Source organism: Pteropus alecto, unplaced genomic scaffold (genome assembly GCF_000325575.1).
Source record: "Pteropus alecto unplaced genomic scaffold, ASM32557v1 scaffold270, whole genome shotgun sequence".
In the NCBI taxonomy this organism is placed as follows: Eukaryota; Metazoa; Chordata; class Mammalia; order Chiroptera; family Pteropodidae; genus Pteropus; species Pteropus alecto.
Window position 1 is genome coordinate 3344968 of NW_006430735.1, and position 22712 is coordinate 3367679.

Consider the following 22712-nt stretch of genomic DNA (forward strand, 5'->3'; position numbering starts at 1 on the left):
AACACTTGCTGTTGTGGTATTTATTGATGATAGCTATTCTGACAGGTGTGAGGTGATATCTCATTGTGGTTTTAATTTGCATTTCTCTGATGATTGGCGACCTTGAGCACATTTTCATATGTCTGTTAGCTATGTGTATTTCCTCTTTGGAGAAGTATCTGTTCAGGTCTTCTGCCCATTTTTTAATTGGATTGTTTGTTTTTTGTTGTTGTTGAGTTGTATAAATTCTTTATAAATTTTGGATATCAAATATATCCAAACCTCTTATCAAATATATCATCTCCTAGTCGGTTGTCTTTTTGTTTTGTTGATGGTTTCCTATGCTGTACAAAACTTTTTAGTTTGATGTAGTACCATTTGTTTATTTTTTCTTTTGTTTCCCTTGCCCTAAGAGATATATTTGAAAAGAAATTCTTTTTAGTAATATCAGAGAGTTTACTGCCTATTTATTCTAAAAGTTTTATGGTTTCGGGTCTTATATTTAAGTCTTTAATCCATTTTGAGTCTATTCTTGTATATGGAGTAAGAAGATGGTCCAGCTTCTTTTTTTTTTAATGTATCTGTCCAATTTTCCCAACACCACTTATTAAAGAGACTGTCTTCACTCCATTGTATATTCTTACCTCCTTTGTCATATATTAAGTAAGCGTATAGGCATGGATTTATTTCTGGGCTCTCTATACTGTTCCATTGATTGATGTATCTGTTTTTATGCCTGTACCATGCTGTTTTGATTACTGTAGACTTGTAGTATAGTTCGATATCTGGTAGTGTGATATCTCCAACTTTGTTCTTCTTTCTCAGGATTGCCATGGCTATTCTGGGTTTTTTATGGCTCTATATAAATTTTAGGATTATTTGTTCTAGCTCTCTGAAAAATGCCATTGACATTTTGATAGGGATTGCATTGAATCTATAGATTGCTTTGGGTAGTATAGCCAGATCACTCTTAATGATGTTCAGTTATTCCAGTTGTTGGGAGTGCCATTGGCAAACAGCCTTCAGCTGCCAGCTCCTTCAGGGATTGTCTCAATTGCAGAGAGACTTGCCCACGTCCAGTGACTAATGAGGAATAGGCCCAGCTATATGTCTGGGTGACCTATGAAGTCACACAGGGCCACATGCACAGAAGGGGCCTAGTGCTGCGGTTAATGCTATTCTGTCACCTTTTTGGAAATAATAATTTTTAAGGAGTTCTGCATTTTCATTTTGTACTAGACCCTGAAAATCATAAGCTGGTACTGATATGTGGGAGTATAAATGACTTGCCATTTAGGCCCATTTCAAAATAACTCTAAAAAGTCTCTCTAGCTTCAGAGCTCCCCACGGAGTCAGCTGAGGCAGTCGTTGGGCCTGTATCAAACCTTTTTTTTCTTGGGTGAGGCAACCTTTGGTTGATCTCACAGATTGCAAGGCTTACAATCCCTATTTATTTTAATTTTTTTTTTTATGCTTACAGCACCTGGTTTTCCTAGGTGGTCTCCCATCCAAGTACTAACCAGGCCCGACCCTGCTTAGCTTCCAAGATCAGACAGGATCGGGCTTGTTCAGGGTGGCATGGCTGAAGACTAAGGGCCTGTATCAAAGTTTGACTTCACTTCTGTTTAATCCTGATTGATTCCCCTGTCCTTTACAGCCGTTGGTCCCAAGGGCATTCTTTAAGCTTATTGCCCACTAACCTCCATGTCAGAGTGTGCTTTCTGGAGAATTCAATCTGCTACTGTGACATTTGGGTTGTAGGAGCGGAGTCAAGCGCAAGTCTGAGATGGTTTGCCTTAACTTAGTAGACAATAATGCCATTTATAGATGTGGGGGCCCAAAAAGAGGATGAATAGTTTAGGGAGGGAAAAATAAAGAGAAGTTTTGTATTAGAGGTTAATATTTCATTCTTGTAGACTTAATTTTGACGTGACTGAAGGCTGTCTAGGAGATGACCAGTTGTGGGATGTTAATCTGGAATTCTGTAGAAAGATTTGGGTTGGGTTCATGAGCTGACTTCAAAGAGTAAATGTCAGTATTCAAGAATAGTATGTAAAGAGACCACTAAGAGGAGACAACCACTATCTAAGAGCTGACCAAAAAGATCCAGCAAAAGGATGGGGAAAGAAGGAGAACTGGGAGAGGATGAGTGTGGATGGAAGGCTGAGTGAAGTGACTTGAAATGTATGGTGTTTGGAGGTAAGAAAGGGGATATAATGATTCAAGGCCATTTCTTCCTGAAATGTGGCTCTGAGAGGAAGGCAAGAGACTAGGTCATCTGGAAGGGGTACAATACACTTGAGGCAGGTAATTTTTTAATTTTTTTTTTTAGATTGGAAGACAATTTATTGTTTATTTTGCTAAAGAGAACAAAAATATACACCTTTTTTTAGAAGAAGGGCGCTTAGATTTGGGGATGATAGTCTTTGAATAAAGCCTTTACCTCTCTCTTTACCATCCCCCTACCTAAAATAGTGCTGCTTAATGGTAACTTTTGCTATGTGACAGTTTCCTGGAAATCCTCTAAAAAGGATGCTACTTTTAAAGAGAGGATTGGTGAGCCTGGTCTCCCCGGTTCATTCTGGCTTCAGACTTCTGCAGAGTGACATATCACTAGAGGGCGTTCTTGTCACATTGCCTTAGAAATGGGGTTGATATTGGTGAATTCAGGCAGAGCAAAGAGGAAGACCAAAAAAAAGGAAAAGAGAAGATTTGAACACTATGACGTGATGTTCAGGTCTAGATCAAAGGCTATGAGTCTCCATTGATCATCTCTTGACTCTGACTATAATGGTAAGACATTATTGACAAGGCAAGTGATAACGAGGATATCTTTTTCCTTTCCGCCTTCAAAAATTATTTTATTTGCCTTTATTTCTTTCTTTTTATCTGATCCATTTCCTCTATAGTTTCTTCAACAAATATTTGTTGAGCATTGTCAGGATTAATTAGGCATACCAGGTGCTGGTGACAAGGAGAGTAAACAAAACAGATAAAAGTCCTTGTCATCATGGAACTTATATTCATTCATTCTAGTGTGAGGACACAAAAAATAAACAAACTAATTTATATAAATATTACAAGCTGTTATATATAGTAGAGAAAAGTAAAGCAGGAAAAAAACAGAGGGTGAAGGGAATTGCAATTTGGCTATCTAGTTATGCTTATACAGTGTTCTCCACAAAGATATTTGGTGATGCATAAGGAAGGGGTGAAACCCAGCCATCTGCTGGGGAGAAAGGTGTCTTTTCCCGGTAGGGCTTCAGGAGGCTGCAGGTGGTAACCAAAATATCTGTCTTAAGGTGGAGACACTCCTTAAAATGCCCTTCTGGCAATATTAGTTCTTGAGCTTTTGAACTCTTTGGATACAAGTCTTTACTTAAGTTTTACAAATCCTGTACTATGAAGCTGAACATTTTTTTATTGATGAAAAAGTTAGGTATTGCAGAATTAAAATCTCATTAAAGTTCACAGCATTCCATCAGTTGTATCCACCTTTTCTATATAGCCTGGAATGTGGTCACAGAATAGTAAATGGGTTTGATGATGAGATTTCCTCTTCACAGAGTCAGGTTTATCATTATGTACTTGACATTGTTGATATTTTTGCATTGATTATGTGAAGATTCAATCCAATATCTTTTCAAGAATCCAAGTGAAGCTGAATAGTCTATAATTTACAGGGCTATCACAAATTTTCATTAAAAATGAACATAACTTTTGCCCTTTTCAAGCATAGCATGTATGTCCTATCTTCCAATGTTTCTTACTAAGAGGTAATGGCGTGTCAGTGTAGACTAATTTTTAAAAATATTTTAAGTTGGATGCTAATTAGCACTCCTTATCTGCATCATATTTCAACAATTTCTTCCCGTCAGTCTTGACTTGTCTGCCACTCTCGTGGTATAGATGGTGCATATTATGTGTATTAAGTTGTAGTTACTTTCTTAAAAAACTTAAGATTTTAAGTTCTAGACTACTATGCCATGTAAAAAGGGCAGCGTTTTCATTACACTCCCCCATCTCCCCTTATCATTTTAATATTTTTTCTACATTTTATTTTCCTTGCAATTTATTATTTTGCTCAAGTCAATCATTTTGTACTATAAGTCTCTTTACTCTCTCTTAATGAGAATGACACCTTGTAGTTTGTCTTATAATTGTTGAAAATCCCAATTTAGAGTTGGTAAGAAAAAAGAAAGAGAAGGACTGATTTGTGTAGATGGAGAGCATTCTAATGACTTTAGGTAGTAAGAAAGCTAAATGCTAATTCAAATTAGTGAGTCTCATTGTGTTTTCCTATTTGTTCACCACCTTCCCAAATATCCCCCAGTCACCGCAAGTCTTTCCCAATGAAAAAGCACTGACCCCTTCTCCTGAGTCGTCCTCATTTGCCTTTAGATTTTTCTCCCTGTATCCATTTCTATTACATTCTCTTTGTGTCTATTGACTAAGAGATGCAATTCCCCAAACACAGTTTTAATTGCAGCACAATGAAACTGGAAACAAAAAGGTGACGCTGACTATCTGAAAGTATTCCATATCCTCTCCGAACACCTTTAAACCTTAGACACATACACTTATTTTCATGACAATATGGATTTATAAGAAAAAGATGAGAAAAATGGTCTGTCCTTCCTTCCCTGCAAAATGACGTTACACATGACCTTGAGAGACTGAATATGGCTGGACCATATATACAAATAGAACTCTGACCCACATCTTGCAGCAACCTGTCCAGGAAATCAATCCCCTTATCTATAATAAGGAGCCCAGAAAGCCACTTATTTCAAGTGGTGGGGACCCACTTGGAATTCCAGAGTTGATATTAAGATTATTTTAAGCTGAAGACATTTGAGATTCAACAGATCTCCATCTCCTCCTCCTCCTCCTCTCCTCCTTCTCCTTCTTCTCCTTCTCCTCCTCTTCCTTCTCTTCTTTTTAAAGCAGAAAAGGTATATTAGAAGGGAAAGTATACTTCTAGACGTAAAAGCAGGCTTCTTGGATCTTCTTTTACCTGACAAAAAGCAGCAACTTCTGGGATATGAAGCTACCTGATTGGGACACTAAGAGGTAGAATCTTTGGGAAAGTGAGGAGACCAAAGAAAAGAATGTTGTGGTGATTCTGAGTCAAACGGACAAAATGCCCCAGGCCGTAGTACTGAAACCAGAGAGCAACCAACCGTGACTCGTGCTGCCTGTGCCGCTCAGCCAATAGACCGACATGGGAGTTGGGACATTTAGAATAAGGGTTTATTGTCAGATCCCCGGTGATCTGAGAAAGCGGCAGGTTAACACCTTCAAAAACTGCCTTCCTTTCTCAGAATGGCTTAGGTTATTTAAAGGAAAATCTGGGCATTATTCCCGGGGCTACGTGACTGTTCCGAGGGTGTCTGCTGTGCTTCACAGAGCCATTCCACTGGCAATGTAGTCCTCTTGCTGTTAGCACCACAGGAACAAAGATGAGAGTAGTCTGGAAAGAATGCTAAACCAGAAGGACTGTGATCAGTAAGCATAAAGGTATTAATCATAAGTTTCAGGGCAACTTTATATGGCAGGGGACGTTCCAAGCTCTGGGGTCAAGTTGCTGGGGACAATCTATTGTTAAGCTACAGGGCAAGGAAAAGTGAGATGTGGTACGCTGTGAGGCTTCTACTACAGGAGTCCCAACCGGGCTCTTCAGTACACCTAATACAAAGGAAAGCAATAGCCACTACAAACCCAGCCAAAGGGGCAGTCCCCAGGTACGACAAATTATTATTATTATTTTTTTAAACCCTCTCCCCCATTTCCACCCTTGACATAGGGATGTTGCCGTCTCTCCTTAAGGACTGGATCTCTGAAGGTGAGGCGTGTCTGCGCACACCCGGGGCCTGGCTCGCCCGGGGCTCGAACCCAGGACCTTCTATGTGTAAAGTAGTTGTGCTAACCACTACTCTATGGAACCATCCCAACAAATTCTTAATCCCTAGGATACTTGATAAATCAGTAGTTCGAATCATGGAGCTCTTGGTGGAAAAATGGTTAGTTATTTTTGCATTCGTTATCTTGATCTGTGTTTCCTCTTCATGTGCCTGTACTGTTGTTGTATCTGCCTTCCATGTAGCCAGAGAGTCACCAAGAGTCACTTCCATGCTAGTGAAACCCCTTGCTGAATGCTCAAGGCACATTGCTGAAGAGGTTGGGGAGTGTATAAGATTGTAAGAGCCAATCATGAGGGGTAGAGTCTTGAAAAAGCTCATCTGATTGACCAAGAGCTCCATCCGGGTCAACTGGAGGCTCCTCGCGCCCTTCCCTGTCCTTGAATGTATGCTTTTCCCACTGTTCTCACAGCCAGAGCCTTTTCTCAAGGGCCAAGCCTTGAAACGGCCAGGTGTTTTCCAGACCATTTGAATGGAATACAGGACTGTACGCGGGTAAGTTTTCTATATAAACTCTTTAAGATTCTGGCGAGTGGGTGCAGAGATCTACTCATGTTGTGGTGCCCAAGACAAGCCTTGTATGTAAGTTCCCTTGCTTGTTAAATCTGCTGCCTACCAATCTGGAGTGGCCTGCCTCTTGTATCTCTCCTTGCCCTCTGTGTTCTGGGACCAGTTGTGCATTTCACCCAGGAAGTTTGCAAACCAACACTCCCTTGCTATAGCAAGCTCTGAAGAAATAGCTTTTGCTTTTTTCATTTGATTAATCTGTTTATTTCCACAACCATGTGTTTCATGCGTACTGTTTAGAAGTCTCTTTGGAATAACTTGCGAAAATAAAGAGATATTTATTTGGTATGATACTTCTCATATATTTTCTAGTTCTTTAAGTTCTCTACTGAGGTTTTGAAATTCTCTCTGATGCAGGTAGTACAAAAATCTTATTTGAAGCAAATCAATCCTGAAGATGACAGAAAAATCAATATGAGATAGCTGCAAATAAACCTACTATTCTCTAAGCTCTTGAAAAACCTCAAACCGCACAAGTCTGCATTTTAATAAAAGTATTTACACACTGATTTTAGTTGTAAAGGAGATAAAAAATTTCAAGCACGAAAAGCTTGAGACTATAAAAATTGTTTTGTCTAAAAGACCATTTTTTTTGTTCAAGAAAAAGGTCTTCAGAGATTTTGTAGCTTTAAATTGGAAGTAATTTTTGTCAATAGCCCTCCATATACACATCAACACAATCACCACCACCACCAAAAAGGAATAGAGAGTAAATGCCCCAGGCTAGCCAAGGCTGGAGCGATTAAAATGTCATTAGATTCTAGGTAGATTAATGTTTATGCTAATACTCTGCACAATGATATTTGGGTACTGAGCCTCGTCCTCAACTACTCAAAAGTGGGCTGGTACACTTGAACTTGGACTTCGCCGTGAGAGTGGGGTTAGAGGCTGGAATACTTCAGAGATATTTGATTTTACGGTTAAGTTCCTAGTTCAGTGGTAGGAACCTGAGGCACAATTAGAAGTAACTGTTGATATTTCTCTTTGGGCATGCAATAAAAGAAATTGATAATTTGATAAATTGATAATTTCAGCAGAGAGTCACAAATGATCTTCGGAGCTTCTTCTAATTCCAAAGGATACCAATTTGCTTTCATTCTTGGAGCTAGTCATGCCTTCTTGCTATTAGTAGTTCTATACTTTTTAGAACTAAAACATTTAAGTATAACCAAACATATTAAAAAACATTATTAACCTAGGCTAATTTTTTCCCCTACCAGAATAACGCTTAAAAAAACAAAAACAAAACAAAACAAAAAAACTCTCAACATGCAGAGTAGAAACAGAATGGGCTTTGAAGCCAGACAGACTTGGGTTGCATGTGATCATTAGTACTACATGGTTTTGGGGTTTGTTAGCCTTGCATCTATATGTGACCAAATTCAGAGCCTCCGTATACCTCATTTCTATTATCTTTCAAATTAATATAAAATTTATCTCCCAAATGGTTTGGTTAGAATTAACTCTAAAGCACATAGAATTGCTCAAAAAAAACAGTAGAAGAAAAATCTAGTTTCTTTATCTTTCTCCATCCCCATCTTTTTCTTTGTCTTACAAATGCTGGGTTAACTTTCAAACCAAACCTGGTGAGTTCAAGTTCCAATTATCAGTTGTCTCCATTATAATTAGGCCTTCATGACCATTTATGCTTTGGGAAACTCAGAGTTACATTTTGTGGTTTGGTTCTTTGTTTTTTCACTGTGACTTTGTCATTTCTACTGACCAGCAGGATTGGGAGCAGATGGTGGCACCTGGTTATACGCCTCATATCTCTATCTAACTCACTGGTCAAAGTATGAGTTTGTTCAGAATGGGTTATTTTGAGAATTACAGCAAAATTGCCTTTTTTTTTTTTTTATCTTCTATGATCTCCTCTTCACACACCCACACACAGATACTTCCTATCATGGTTATGAAACTTAGTGGGCTATGAGTTTCCAGCTTTCTTCTGTGATAAAGCTAATTAAGCAAGAGCAGTAGAGAAAGCAGTCTTTTTTTTTTCTTCCAGAAGTTGTCTCTTAATTAAAACCATTTCCATTTTGTAGATAAATGAGTTGAACCTGTTGATGAAGGAGTGCGCCTGCTTTTAAAAGCATGGGAATTACGATCTTAAGCGCTTGCTCCATTTCCTTGGTGTTAAAACATAGCTACTTATCTGCTTTATCACAACATGAAGTTGAGTACACTCCAGCTAGCACAAGCACTTTTTGTGAAGAGTTTCAGCTTGAATCATGACTCCCCCAGGCTCAATTCTTTTGGTATTAGCATCTTAAATGTGTATAGTACAGAGAGAGGCTTTGTTTGGGGCTTGGAAAAAAGTAAATCTTTTGACATCTTTAAAATGTCCAGAACGTTTGCACAAATGCAACTGCACTGAAACTTGCTAATGTAAAATAGTAGATGCACCCTAAGTAACAACAACAGCTTGAAAAGACTCTAATGGTCTCTCCTTAATTTTGTTGCTGACACCTGGCAACATTTGGAACTATAAATAGAATGGCAAGGCTGGAGGAAGAAAGCTGAAGAGATTTCCCTTTGTAGTCTCAATACAGTGAATGAGAAGGTCTTTAAAGAAGGGAAAACAAAGTCACATTTGGAAAATAATTAGGAGCCTGTTTTATTGAGGCATGGGCTGCCACAGAGTCTAGTAGTATACACTGTAGTTAAAACACCCTGAATTCTGGTTGGATTTGTGGGATTCCTCATAAATATGGGTGAAACTGCAGGAAACTGCTTAATCTTTCCAAGGTTAAAATTCAGTTGTAAAGCCCCAGGACTTTAGGCTCTAAACTAATGGGCAGGAGTGCTGCCTCCTCTGTTAGATTTTTTTCCCCCCCTCTTTAATTCCCCCTCCTCCTCTACTTCCACCCTTGACTTACGGATGTTGTGGATGTTGCTGTCTCCCTTTTTTAAAGAACTGGATCTCTGAAGGCGGGGCGTGGCTCACCCAGGGCCTGGCACCACCGGCGCAGCTCTGGCTCCCCCGGCGCAGCCCTGGCTCACCCCTGGCTAACTCGGGGGGCCTAGCACACCCGGAGCGCGAACCCAGGACCTTCTGCATGTAAAGCAGACATGCTAACCATTACACTATGAAGCCACCCCCTCTGTTAGTTTTTTGTTGTTCTAGTTATCTAACATAAGAGAAAGCGGGCAGGGGAGGGGGGCTGGCGGGACAGGCAAAAAGGGGAGTGGTTGAGCAAAGAAGGGAGGTAGAGGGTTCCCAAATGGTCTCAGTTGGTTCCTGTGAAATTAGCGGTGCCAGCAAAGTAACCTATAGCCAGAGAGCATTCTATAAACTGTATTCAGTAAACAGACTATTTGGCTTTTTCCCAGGCACGTAGAAATCGAATCTCTGCCTGTGTCTTGATGTGGATTGGCTTCTTTCTTAGCGATTTCTCTTTGAGAAATCTAGGATCATATGGAGGGAGAAAGCATCACTTTTGGTAGACTAACAATTGTTTAGCAGGCGTCAGGGTATAGAGCATAAAATGAGAAGGATAAGCAGACTGGGTTCCACTTTCACCCTGTTTCCACTAGCCTCATGATCTCAGATATACTGCTTAGGTTTTCCAAGCTTTGGTTTCCAAAATCATCCACCTCACAAATACACTGGGAGAATTAAATGAGATGATCCCTGTTGAAAGCCTAGCAGAATGCTGACACTTAATCATCCGTAGTTTCTTCCCCTTGAATACAAAGAGGCACTTGTTTGTCTGATAAATTGATTTAACTATAATTTTTTGCTTTATTATTTTAGCATTACTATTACGCCAGAAGGAAAAAAATACGATGCTTTCTTCCTTACAGGAAGACTCTTGCAATCTCAAATTTAAGAGTAAGTTTAACCATGCACAGGTCTGAACAGTCTCTAAAGCCAGGTTTCTAATCCTCATTTGTACCAAAGGAGTCTAAGAGATTTGAACATAATATCCAGCTATTTTAATGCCTTTTCCAAGAGTATGAATTGACTTGTAGGCAGCCCCTTCTTTTCATGCTGAGGTTTAAAAAGCCAACATTTTTTTTCTGAGGATTATAGAATTACTTTTAATACTGTATTTCATAACCTGTTATAAGACCTAAGGAACTCAGCAAATGTTAAACAATGATATCTAATGTGAGTTCTTTTTTTAACAAAAGCATATTAAACTGTGAATTCCTAAGTTTCTCCTAGCCATTTACTCTTATAGCTTAGTCCAGTAGAAAAAAATCTGGAAGAATCACAAAATCTTATATTTTCAAGTGGTCAAACAAAACCAGATTGACTCGGGACATCACTCAAGTGAACCTGCGACCTTTTCTTTGCACGTGGTCCTGCCAGAACAAGACTCCTGCTTCAATTGACCTCAGCTTTCTTCTATTAACCTCTGATAGCAGCCTCCACACGTGTTTAAAGGTCTATTGCTTAAAATTAAATCTCATGCTATTGAGTAGTAAAAAGTAAAGAATAGATTCTGTGTGTCACAGCACTTAGCAGAGAGAGTAACAGCACCCCTATACCAAACCCAAACAGGATGATTTTCCTACTAATACCTAACAAAAGCAAAGTATTTTTACCATATGTTATAAATTTTAAGTCACATTTTTGCACATTTTAACATTTCTTAAATTGGGTGCTTCTTACAATAACTATTAACAGGGGGGCAGACATGACCTAGTTACCATTGCTGGGACATGAGAGCTCTAGGTAGTTATTCCTTAGTGGCATGACTGCAAACCTGCAACTCCTCAAAGCTTCAAGACAATTTAAGTACACTTGAGAAAGACTATAAGTCCTACTTGTGGTTTGGAAACCATATATTGACACTTTACAGTAAGGTCAGAAAAGCCCCCAGAGATCATGGTGGGGTATTCCTTTGCTCTGATGGCATAACGAATGAAATTGGTGGAAAAACGTGGGCATCAAATGAAACTGAATTGAGAATTGATTTAGGCAAATCAGCCTCTGAATGTGAAGGATTAGGAATACCTTGACTGATTTATATCACTTACATTTTTCCTTTTATATAGGCGCAAGAATAATACAGGATAGAAATTTATGTCTAAGTAAATCTGAGAAAGCTCTTTCAATAAGCATAAAATAAAATTCTAAGTGGTAGAAAAACATTCGGTTTTAGTTTAATGCATGCTATTTTTTCTTTTCTTTTTCTTTTTTTTTCCTTAGTGGTGGATGATATAACAGTGAGCTATACTATTGATGGCACCTTAAACTTAATGTAATACAGTATTATTATTCTTGGGAGTATGTGGATTATTCTATGGATTATTTTTTTGAAAAGATTTTTAAAAATTCTGTGTATATGCTTTATCACTATAAGCTATTAAAATATAAATATTATGATTATTTTATGTATGACAAAATTTCATTACTTTTGATAGGCAATAATGATAATGTATTAATAAAGTTATTTTTAGGTTACTCCTTTTGTGGCCTGTTAAAGCATTACGATTTGTCTTTACAGTTGAAGATGTGGCATAGGAAAAAGTACCCAAACTCTTCAATTTCAGGTGGCTTATAGGCTACATGAAATAATTTCTACTTGAATAGAAGTTCTATTTTATATGTAAAGCCTACAATAAACATTTGATAACATCAATTTCTTAAAAAATTATTTATTGTACTTGGGGACACAACAGTAAAGCCCTGTCATTGAGGACCTTAGGTTCTAATAGGATAGATAATAAATAAGATAAATAGGTAAATTTTATTGTATGAGAGCTTGTTTAGAGGTTCTAGCAGGGGAGCGTGGCTACTCGTAAACCCTTGACGGAAGAATGGTCCTCTCTGTTGGGGAAGGTCGTTCTCTTCGATCTAGCACACAGCTTGGGGAGGGGCGCACGTGGAACCGTGAGGGAGAAAGGAGACACGCGCCTAGCCAGCCAGATCAGCTGAATCAACCCTGGTGATCAATGGGTGACATGTCGCACCAGATCACCCTGACATCCTATTGTATGATAACTAATAACTGCAAAAGGAAAAAAAAAATAAAGCGGGAAGGAGGATAGGAAGTTTTGAGAAGACTTCAAAATTTTAGATCAAGTGACCAAGGTAAGTCCTGAGCAGAGTCCGGAACAAGTGAGGAATCTACTTAGGTAGATACCTGAGAGAAGCACATTCTAAGCAGATGAACAAACAAGCACAAAGGCCCACAAGGAGAAATGTGTCTGGTGTGTTCTAAGGAATGAGAAGAGGCCAGAGAAGTTGGCATTGGGTGAACAAATTCAAGTGTGTTAGACTAGGTCAGAGAAGTAAAATAGGCAGAGAAGCTCAAATGGGTGTTGTAGGTCAGAGAAAATACCTTCGCTCTCCTCTGTGAGAAACATGGAAGGCACTGGAGGCTTTTGTGTGGAGATGCTCCCCGGTCTGCCTGATATTTTATGTGGGCGTTTTGGCTATTGTGTTGAGAATAGACTGGAAGAGTGGAAATAGACAGGTTTGTAATAATCCAAGCGAGAAATGACAGTGACTTAAACTCAGGTAATTGTAGAGGAGGTGTTGAAAATCTGAATTCTAGATATATTTTGAAGGGCACACTATCATGATTCACTAAACTGAATGTAGGGTGAGAAAAATATGAATTCAAAATGATTACTCTAAGATTTCTGGCCCGAGCAACTGAGGAAGAGCTGCTACTTATAAAGGATAACCCTGGGAATATTGTATAAGAAGTTGAATTAAGGGAAGAGGGTGAGGAAATTTTGAATATGTTAAATTTGAGACACCTGCAAATATCTACAGAGGGGTATCTGACAGGCATTTGCATTTACAAGTGTGGATTTAAGGTGGAAATATTAATGTGAGAATCATTAGTATTTAAAGCCATGAGACTGAGTTACATCACCAAGGAAGTGAGGCTTGGCGTCCTGAAAGCCAAGGTCAGAAAGTGTTTCATAGAGACAGGCATCAAGTGTGTCAAATAAATAAGATGTGGACTGATCATTGACCACTAAATTTAATGATATGAATATCACTGGAGGCCTAAAACCAGTTTGGTGCGAGTTTGTCTTGATTGTAGTGGGATCTTGAGAGAATGTAAGGAGATGAGTAGAAGACAGAGAGGATAAACAATGTCAAGGAACTTTCCCATAAAAAAACAAAAAGAGAAAAGGAGAGAAATGGAGCAATAGCTAAAGCAGAAGCAGTTTTGTTTTTGTGTTTTTAAATGATAGAAACACAAACTGAATGTTGATGGAATTATCCAGTGGAAAGAGAAAAATTTGGAGAGGAGAGATTTGCCAGAGCTGGTACAGGTTCTGGTGGGGAAGTGGAGAAACTGGCCTCATCAAGCTGCTGCTAGAAATGCATTTTTCAGACATTTCAATCATGTTTTATGCATTCTTTACTTCTCTCTGCCTGAGTCCTTTTTCTCTTTCATTGATGGTGCTGATGAAAGTCCAGCCTGTAGAAAAGGCTTATAGGAGTTTATTTGAGCCCAATTTTGAGGACACACCCAGAAGCAAAATCTCAAGACTGAGAAAATGCTCTGGAGAATAGTAGTTTTGCAACTTATTTTATACATTAGCATCAAAGGAGAAGATATAAGGAAAGTTATGAAATTCTTTGGTAGTAGTTTAAGGTGGCAGGGGTAAGAGAAGTGGAGAAATCTCTAGGACTGGATAACAAGCAAAGTGGAGAAATACATTCTTTTATATTGGTGGTTACGGGATAGTTAATAATTAACATTTACAGCACACAGGGATGGTATTGTTAGGTAGCTAGTCAGACATGAATGACAGCAGAACAAGGAATAGGGGCCCAGCTTTGTAACCATATAAACTTCCCTCGAAGACCTTCCTTAAGCACCTCCCAGAAATACCTCTCTTTTAGGGTTATAAATTACCCAAATCCTAGAGAACAAAGGCCAGAAAAGCTGCTGGCCTAAATCAGCTACAAACGTATGTGCAGAGAATACTGCCCCTAACTTAGGCCTCATTATACCATCATTATAATCTCATGACTATGCCTGGAAGTTCATGAATCTGATTATAACAATGAATTCTGGGTAAGCACATGCACACTAGGTAAAAGTTATATAGCAGCCAGGTGTCGATCAAGGTGACCTCACTTGCCAATCACCTAGTAACGTCTATAGGACCACCCCATCACTGCCCCCAAATATAATGTAGACCTCTCCCTCCTACAATGTTACAGTTCTCCATCTTCCCTGGCTGTAACCCGTACCCCCGCCACCGCTCCCCCCCCCCCCCCCCCCTCGGGGTAGCAACCACCTTTCCCCTTGCAAAATCCACTTGGCCAGCCGGTTTTAGGCTAGACCTATCTTCTACCTCATAATGAATTTTTAATAAACAAATACTTCTCACATTCACTGAGTTGAAATTCACTTCTTCAGCAATGAAAAGAACCTAGAGGTGTGTGAGTTACCAAAACTCTGATCGCTCCAACGGTAACAGTGGCGAGTTCTCTGATCTTGTGCTCTGGTGCCCGCGATTATGCCCTTAAGAGGTCCAGAATAAAAAAGTACTCTGATTTTTCAAAGGTATTTCATCCTAGATGCATATGAACAATGGAGAGGGCTCACTAAGATAAAGATTGACCTTTCCTTAAGGACCCGCTCTGACCTGCCTGCCCAGTTAGAGATCTGTGATCATACCATCCTGTGTGGTTACTTTTGCTCACTGAGCTTGTCAGGCCTGCCATGTGCTTCTCTCCACCCCCATAGTTTGGCATGTTTATTATATAGCCCCTTTTTTATTCACAATAGAATTCTACCATTTCATTTCTTCAGTGAAGTGTTTTTTATCTCAGCTCATGAATTCATAGAGATCTCTCTCTTCTCCGAATTAATTGCTCTTGTAATCTATCCTGTTAAATTGATTATTATTTTTTATGTGAAGCTGTCTTTTTATGTGAAGCTGTCTTTCTGGTTAAATTTTAAGTTTCTGCTTATGCTAAGTGCCCAATAAAGCTAGCTGACTCTGCCTCTACTGCTTTTACAGAAAATGATTTCCTCCCATATGACTTCCTCAAAATTAAAGCCTATTAGTATTCTCCATGTAAAAAAGTCCTTCATGTACTACAAAGTATTACATTACAAAGTATTAAAACTGCCTCTTGGTCTCATCTTTTTCACTCTCGAATTCTGTTTTTATCCCTAATTTTTGTTTTTGGTTTCTTTCCTTTGGCATCTTCCCAAACACATCTTTGTCTTTTCTTTTTCTTCTATGTTCTTATTTTTCTCTCTGATTTTAATTGGGGAATCCAAGATGTGTACAGAAGGTAGGAGTCGAGAGTAGGCTGAGCAGTAGCAGCAGCCTTTTACCACATTGAGGGGGAAAAATGAGAATTTACCAGATTATAATGTGTGTGTGTACGTACATACACATGTACACATTCCTGGTAAAAAGAGTTTCATGCAAAAAGGTACAGAGATAAAATCATAAAGTTTTTTCTCATCCACAGCTACGTATTCATTCCCCAGAACAGTGCCTAGCCTTTATATATTTATTAAATGAATATATCAATAAATCAATCACTCCCATGATGGTCAGTAGCTGCCACATCTTTTCTTTCTATGTAAACATTAGGCCCATCTTTAGCTTGTCATTCCAGTTGTAATATCACTGCCCTAAATTCCCAAGCAGTAAAAATAATAGCTAATATTAACTGAACATGTATATAAAGTGGTAGAGTAGAAAGATAAAAGTTTATACTCAGGAGCCATATACTTGTTCAAGTCTCAGCTCTGCGATTTTGAGCTGTGTGACTTTGGGCAGGTCACCGATCCTCTGATTACCTCTTTTGCCTCATCTGTAAAATAAGACTGATAATACCTATTTCATAGGGTTTTTGTAAGGATTAAATGAACTAAAATAAAAGCTTATAGTAATTATCAATCTAAATCTTAATATAAATCTTAATCTTATCCTCATCTTTTTAGATGAGTTAACTGAGGCTTGGGGAGGTTAAAGAGCTTCCCGACAGTTGACCAGCTAGTAAAAAATCGGGGTTCACCCTTACTGCACGGTCTGTCTACTGTTGCCCAGGCAAGGAATCAAATGTTTTCTGTGAAGGCCTCTCATTAACATAACAAAGCTGGGTGGGTCATTAAGGACGCCGAGGCAGGAGAAGTAAAGCGATGTTGGGGAAATGGTTGTAAAAAGCAAATGAGGAAAGTGAAAGTAATAGAAAAGTAACTGGAGTAGATGGGGGTGATCACTGGAAAAACAGGAGGTAATAAATATTTCTACACTTGGAGCACAGTCTTTTCTTAGTTCTCAAGCTCGATCTTAGATGCTCTAATTTTGGAGCTAAACCAAGATGTGCTTCTGTGGTATGTAGATTGTTTTGAGCTAAAGATAATTTTAGCCTCAGGCTTGAGAAACTTCTGTGTCCCCCCCTCCCCCACCGCCCCCCCTTAACTTTCTAGACGAACTCGAATCAGAGGCCTGCTCCCTTTAACTTCCTAGAATTTGATTTAGGGCTCTGACCCACCTACATGTCAGGGCAAACTTTTATTTACTAAACATCTGTTCTTATTATCCTGAGGTGACCCAGTGAAGCCCCCAAGGCACACTTTACTTCATCCTTAGCCCAGACTATCTTATATACCCTGTTCCCTTTCTATCTTGGAACCTCTACTGCATGTGGAGTCTCTGACTCTTTCATGTATGCAGGATTCCTATATATATGTGTGTATGGGAAACTTGGTTATTTTCTCTTGCTAATCCGCCTGTGTCTGTTTGACTATAAGACTAGCTAAAAGAACCTTGAAGGTTGAGGAAAGTTTGCTCCTCTCCCACAAGACCATATTCAGATTACATGTAAAAATTATTTCCAGCCTTTCCTCATGGCGATATTACTCATTGGACATTACATTACTGAACAAAGCAGAACGATTGAGTTTGTTCGTAATCCCCATTTTCAGGGATTTACTGCTATCATTTCTCTTGCAAGTGACTACATATCTTTTTGATTATGCTCTCTGAGAATAGCAGAGCCATAAAATTCAAATTAATGAGTCAATAATTTACTTCATTAAAGCTGGTACTTGGACAGTATTTTGGTGATCTTATGGAGCTATTCTAGCATCTCTATTATCCCCATATTCTTCTTCCTTCGCCACGATCCTGAAGGAGGAATTCTAGAAAGAATCTGAAAGAAGACAAGTTGTGAAACAGAAACAAAGCAGTCTTTTAAAAACTAGAAGGGCCTGGGAGAAAGCAGGATTAAGTGTTGGGAAGATTGTGCTATGTGTAGACCATCCTGTTCCATTCATAAAGAGATGTGAACTTCATGAGATGGAATGTAGGGAGCTTTGAAGGGGTGAACCTTCCTTATTTCCAACCTACGCTGCTCACTTTTGGGTTGAATGTGACCTGAAAGGGCATTATCAGACTAGAGCAGAGGAAGTTGGGAGATGGTTGTGATCATTCTATTTTACAACATAATATATCCTTCAAAGCCTTTTTTTTCTAGGTGAGGATTTGTACCTGAAGTAGTTACTGCTTCCTGCTCTGAGCTGTTACCAAGATAATCTTTTTTTTTTTTTTTTTTGGTCACCACAGCAGGAGGCACACACAGTGAAGTAGGAGGGGAAGGTGGATGTGAGCTCTGTACTTAACCTAGGAGGGCTTGGGCTGCAGCTCGTCCTCTGATTCCACTTAGAGGTAAGACCTGGATGTGGCCACTGGAAGTTTTCTTGCTACCACCCTCTTGGCTACAAGCTCACAGTTTACTACCAGCTCCAATTTACTAAGCAAGACAAAAGTCCAGAGTGTGCTTTTTACAATAAATACATAACCATTTTTTTGTTTTTCCTTTTTTAAAAATTGAGTTATATCATATATACAATACAGTATACTAACCTTAAGTGTTCCATGAATTTTTACATATACAAACGCTTTTATCTACAACCCAGATAAAATTATAGAGTTTTTTCCAGCAGCCCAGAAAGGTACATGTGTTCTCTTCCTAGGAAATACCACCATCAAAAGGTAACATATTTCTTTTTTTCATCCTAATATAGATGGACATTGTATTGTTCCCTGGTGAGTACTTTAAATATGCTTGCGTATGTTTCAATGACTTCCTGTTTCTTCTTGCTTTATTCTTTAACTATACCAGCCATCTTTCTATAGTGGCTGTCATTGTTATTGTTATTTGTATATTTTGATTTTGAATAAAGGCATATGGCATAGACATTAACTCATATTTCTCCCATAACCTTTTGAGCCACGATGTTAATACAGCTTTAAAATTAGATAGTATCATATCAACTCATTAAAGAACAAAAAATATTCCACCATATATGAAGTAATAGTCATAATTGTCAGTTAATCTATCCCCATTTTATTTCCTAAAAGTAAACGTCGAGGTATTATTTCAGATTGTTTTCTATGTTCGTAGAAACATGTGATAGCATATAAATGGGGATAATTTAGATACTATGCTATATTGTATTTATATACATTTTTGTTTTAAAATGTAAAAAATCATAAAATACACATTTTCCTGCCACAGTTTTCCCCACTTTCCAAAAGTAGAGTGTTCCTATGAAATCTTTCTTAAACCAAAATGGCGTAAGGCAAAGGAGCAGTTACCTTAGGACACATCTTGCTAATGGCTGCACAAAATAAATCGAGATAAAGCACAAATGCCACAGACACAGTTCAAAGCAATGGAGGCTTGATGCCGAGATGCTGAGCATAGTTCCCGGAAAGGAGCTGCCTCTGTAATGGCTCTCGGCAACACAAATGCTGTATGCTATTTTTGCTTTTCACTTTTTCTTGTAAAAGCTAAAATCCTCTTCATATATGTATATGTTTTTTGTTTAGGGAAAGCAGGTACTTCTAATGTAGGTCTTCTGTGGTGTAAACTGTGCTTTTGAAAAGTGGGGAATACCTATATTTGCTTTCTTAATTTCTCCATGTGTCATGAATATCATTTTATAGCATTACTCTGACAACAAAATCTAAATTCCTGGTTTCTAGAGACAGATATTCTGAAGAAAAACTTTAGGACTAAAACATAGAAATTCATATTTTTAAAAAGGTCCCCAAGGATTAAATTATAAGGGTAGATTTGAGGCACAGGTCATAACGCAGACCTTGAGATCAGAGACTAGACTCACATGTGTTTTGAATGAATGACTCCCATGTAGTCCTAACTCTGTTAAGTAAATTTTAATGACTCTGCTTTCTCTTCCAGGTTGATTTCCTGAACCAGGTCTTATGTTTGGCCTCTCATAAGAAATGAAGACAGAGAGAGAGCAAAAGAGAGAAGTGGGTTTGTCTTAGTCATCTCTGGCTGCTGTAACAAAATGCCATAGACTGCATGGCTTAAATAGCAGACATTTATTCATTAAATTCATGGAGTCTGAGAAGTCCAAGGCAGGGTGCTTATAGATTTGGTGAGGATTCTTTTCCTGACTTGCAGATGAATGCTTTCTCACTGTATCTTCGCACGAGGTGGAGAGAGAGAGAGATCTGGTCTCTTCTTAAAAGAGCTTAAATCCTATTATGAAGACCCCACCCTCATCACCTAATCTAAACCTTATACCTCCCAAAGGCCCCATCTCCAATGCGATCACATTGGGGGGTAAGGCTTTAACACACAAATTTTAGGGATACAATTCAATCAATAGCAGGGCCATGTAGTATAATGTGGTTGTTACCTGGATTCAAAATGTTCGAAGGCAATGATGAATTTACTGTTGATAGAAAATTATTTTAGTCACCTTTCTCAAGCCAGCTTTTCTTATTTCTTTAAAGAGCAAGAGTCTTTTAGTAGTTATTTAATGTTCTAGTCCACATATTCTTTACTTTTGAAGATTTTTAATAAATGGTAAAGAGTCAGAATGACTTTCTGTTTTTTCTAGTCAACTGAGTGAGAAACTTCATTTCTTAAATCCAAGGAAAACATATTACCTATTTTGACTTTACATTTCCTGCCCAAATAGTTAAAAAATCATCAGCTTCAGCCTTTTGAGTATTTTCAATAAGGATTTATCTTTCATGGAGGTACAGCTATTTGTACCTCCTGATTAAACTTTTTGAATTGAAAGATCACTTTTTTATGGCAGTGGCTTTTCATAAATATATGGCTTTATTTAAACAGAAAAGTCTTAAGAATTCTAAACTAAATTATAAATTAAAAAAATAACTACATGGTTTTAAGTTCCTGACACTTATACCACTCTGAGTCATTTTTTAGATAGTTTTGGATGCTCGCAGAGGTTAGGCCTTTCTGGTCTTCTAAAAGGATACTTTTTTCCTGTTATTTGTCATATTTACAGTTTTTATAGTAACATGTTTATTACTATTGTTTTCTGCCTATTAGGTTCTTGAGTCTAACTTCTAGGTTCTAAAGTAACTAAAATTATAATATTTAGAGCTCATACACTAATTACTTTTTTTGAATTTCATATACCAGGAAGTAAAGATTTTGAATCAGCCATAACTTGGGGTCTAGAACTACCAGTTTTAATTTTCTAATCCTTCTCAGTTCTCTTAGTTTTGATATAGGAGTGTAACTTTACTTTCTCAATTCAATATAACAGCCCCACATAGTCATATGCCCACCAAAATAGACAACAAACAAAAAATTTAGAGTTTACTCTATAAAATGCTTAAGTTTCCTACTCAGATCTTTTGAGTAATATCAGTAGTCAGGTACTGAATGTATCTCTTGTTCAAAGGATAGAGATGAGGAAAACAGCAGCTTTTGTGTGTGTGTGTATGTGTGTGTGTATGTGTGTGCAAGTGTGCGTGAGTGTGTAAATTCAAGTTACAAGGAAATAGACTGACATGTAGCATTGAAAAAACAGGTTGGGATTAATGACATTAGGCAAAGCTCCAGTACGGACTGTTGAAAGAGCATGGTGGCTCTCAGTCTCAAGGATCTTTAATAGTAGGATGATGCCAGCTTCAGAAATGAGGTGAAATCTATCTCAAAGGTAGAGGGATAGAGCAGATTCCAGGGGTGGCTCCTTCCTCTGAGGGAGAATCTGAAAGTCATTCTCAAGTTCTTATGTTCTCTCCCCAACTACCTGACCTCACTTTTTTCTAATATGTACATGAAAATTAATGACCTTTAGAAGTGATCTTTATTTTCTTTCCATTGGGAAGAGAATAGGGCATATTTGTCAGGTGTTGAATCAAGGTTTTGCTTCCTTCATAAAATGATTTGGCAAGTTTCCTCATTTGTCTATATTCTAGAACCGTTTATATAGTATAGGAATTCTGTGGAAATTGATAGAATTCACCAATAAAAACATCTAGGTTGCCTTTTAAGAGGAAGAAGTTGGGGAAAAAGGAGGGTAGTTTTAAATACTTTTCTAACTTCTTTATAATGGTCTCTTTAGATTTTTAATTTTATTTTGAGTCATTTTTAATGATATTTTAACATATTTTTTTTTACTTTTATTGCAGAATATTTTGGCATATAATTGTATATTGAACTCATTTATCTTTCTAAATCTTCTCTATTATTGTAGTAATAGCTCCTTTCTTAGAAACTTTGAAATAATCACTTTAGTACCTTTGAGCCCAGAAACTTACATAGACTTGACTTTGCTGGAGGACTCTAGCTGTCTGCATTAATGAAGAGGAATATCTAAAATGTACCGAATCTATCTGTTTTCTTTTTGTGGAGCAGGTAGGTGATGGTAGTGAAGGCTGCAGATGGCTGCTCTACACATGTATTAGTCAGGGGACAGAAACCACATAAGTTATTGGAACAGAGAATTTAACACAAAGAATTGTTGGCTGGGAATTAAGTTGGTAACTAGATAACTAGGTAAGTAAAGGGGTGAAAATAACCCTCTAAGATAACATAAATGTAGCAAATGGAGAAACAACTATCCCACTCTGTATTAGTTTGCTAGGTCTATCATGACAAAATACCACAGACTGAGTGCCTTAAACAACAGATATTTGTTTTTTCACAGTTTTGGAGGCTAGAAGTCTGAGAGCAATATGTCAATAGGCCTCTCTCCTTGGCTTTTAGATGGCCATCTTTTCCCTGTCTTCATATTGTTTTCTCTCTGTACTGGCCTATATCCAAATTTCCTCTTCTTATAAGGATATCCATCATATTGGATTAGGGTTCACCCTAATGACCTCGTATTAACTTAATCACCTCTTAAAGAACCTATTCTCAAATACAGTCACATTCTGAGGTTGTGAGGGCTAAGACTTCAACATATGCATTTTTGGGAGGAGGATGGGAATTTATCCCATAACACACTCCAGGATGAGAAACAGAGGAAAGAGTTTGGAATTATTAAC

At 38.1% G+C, this 22712-nt stretch overlaps 1 pseudogene; it reads right to left on the minus strand.

Annotated features, from left to right (window-relative positions):
* Positions 1 to 1450: 1450 nt before the first annotated feature.
* LOC112485255 lies at positions 1451 to 1569 on the minus strand (annotated as a pseudogene).
* Between the last annotated feature and the right edge of the window lie 21143 nt (positions 1570 to 22712).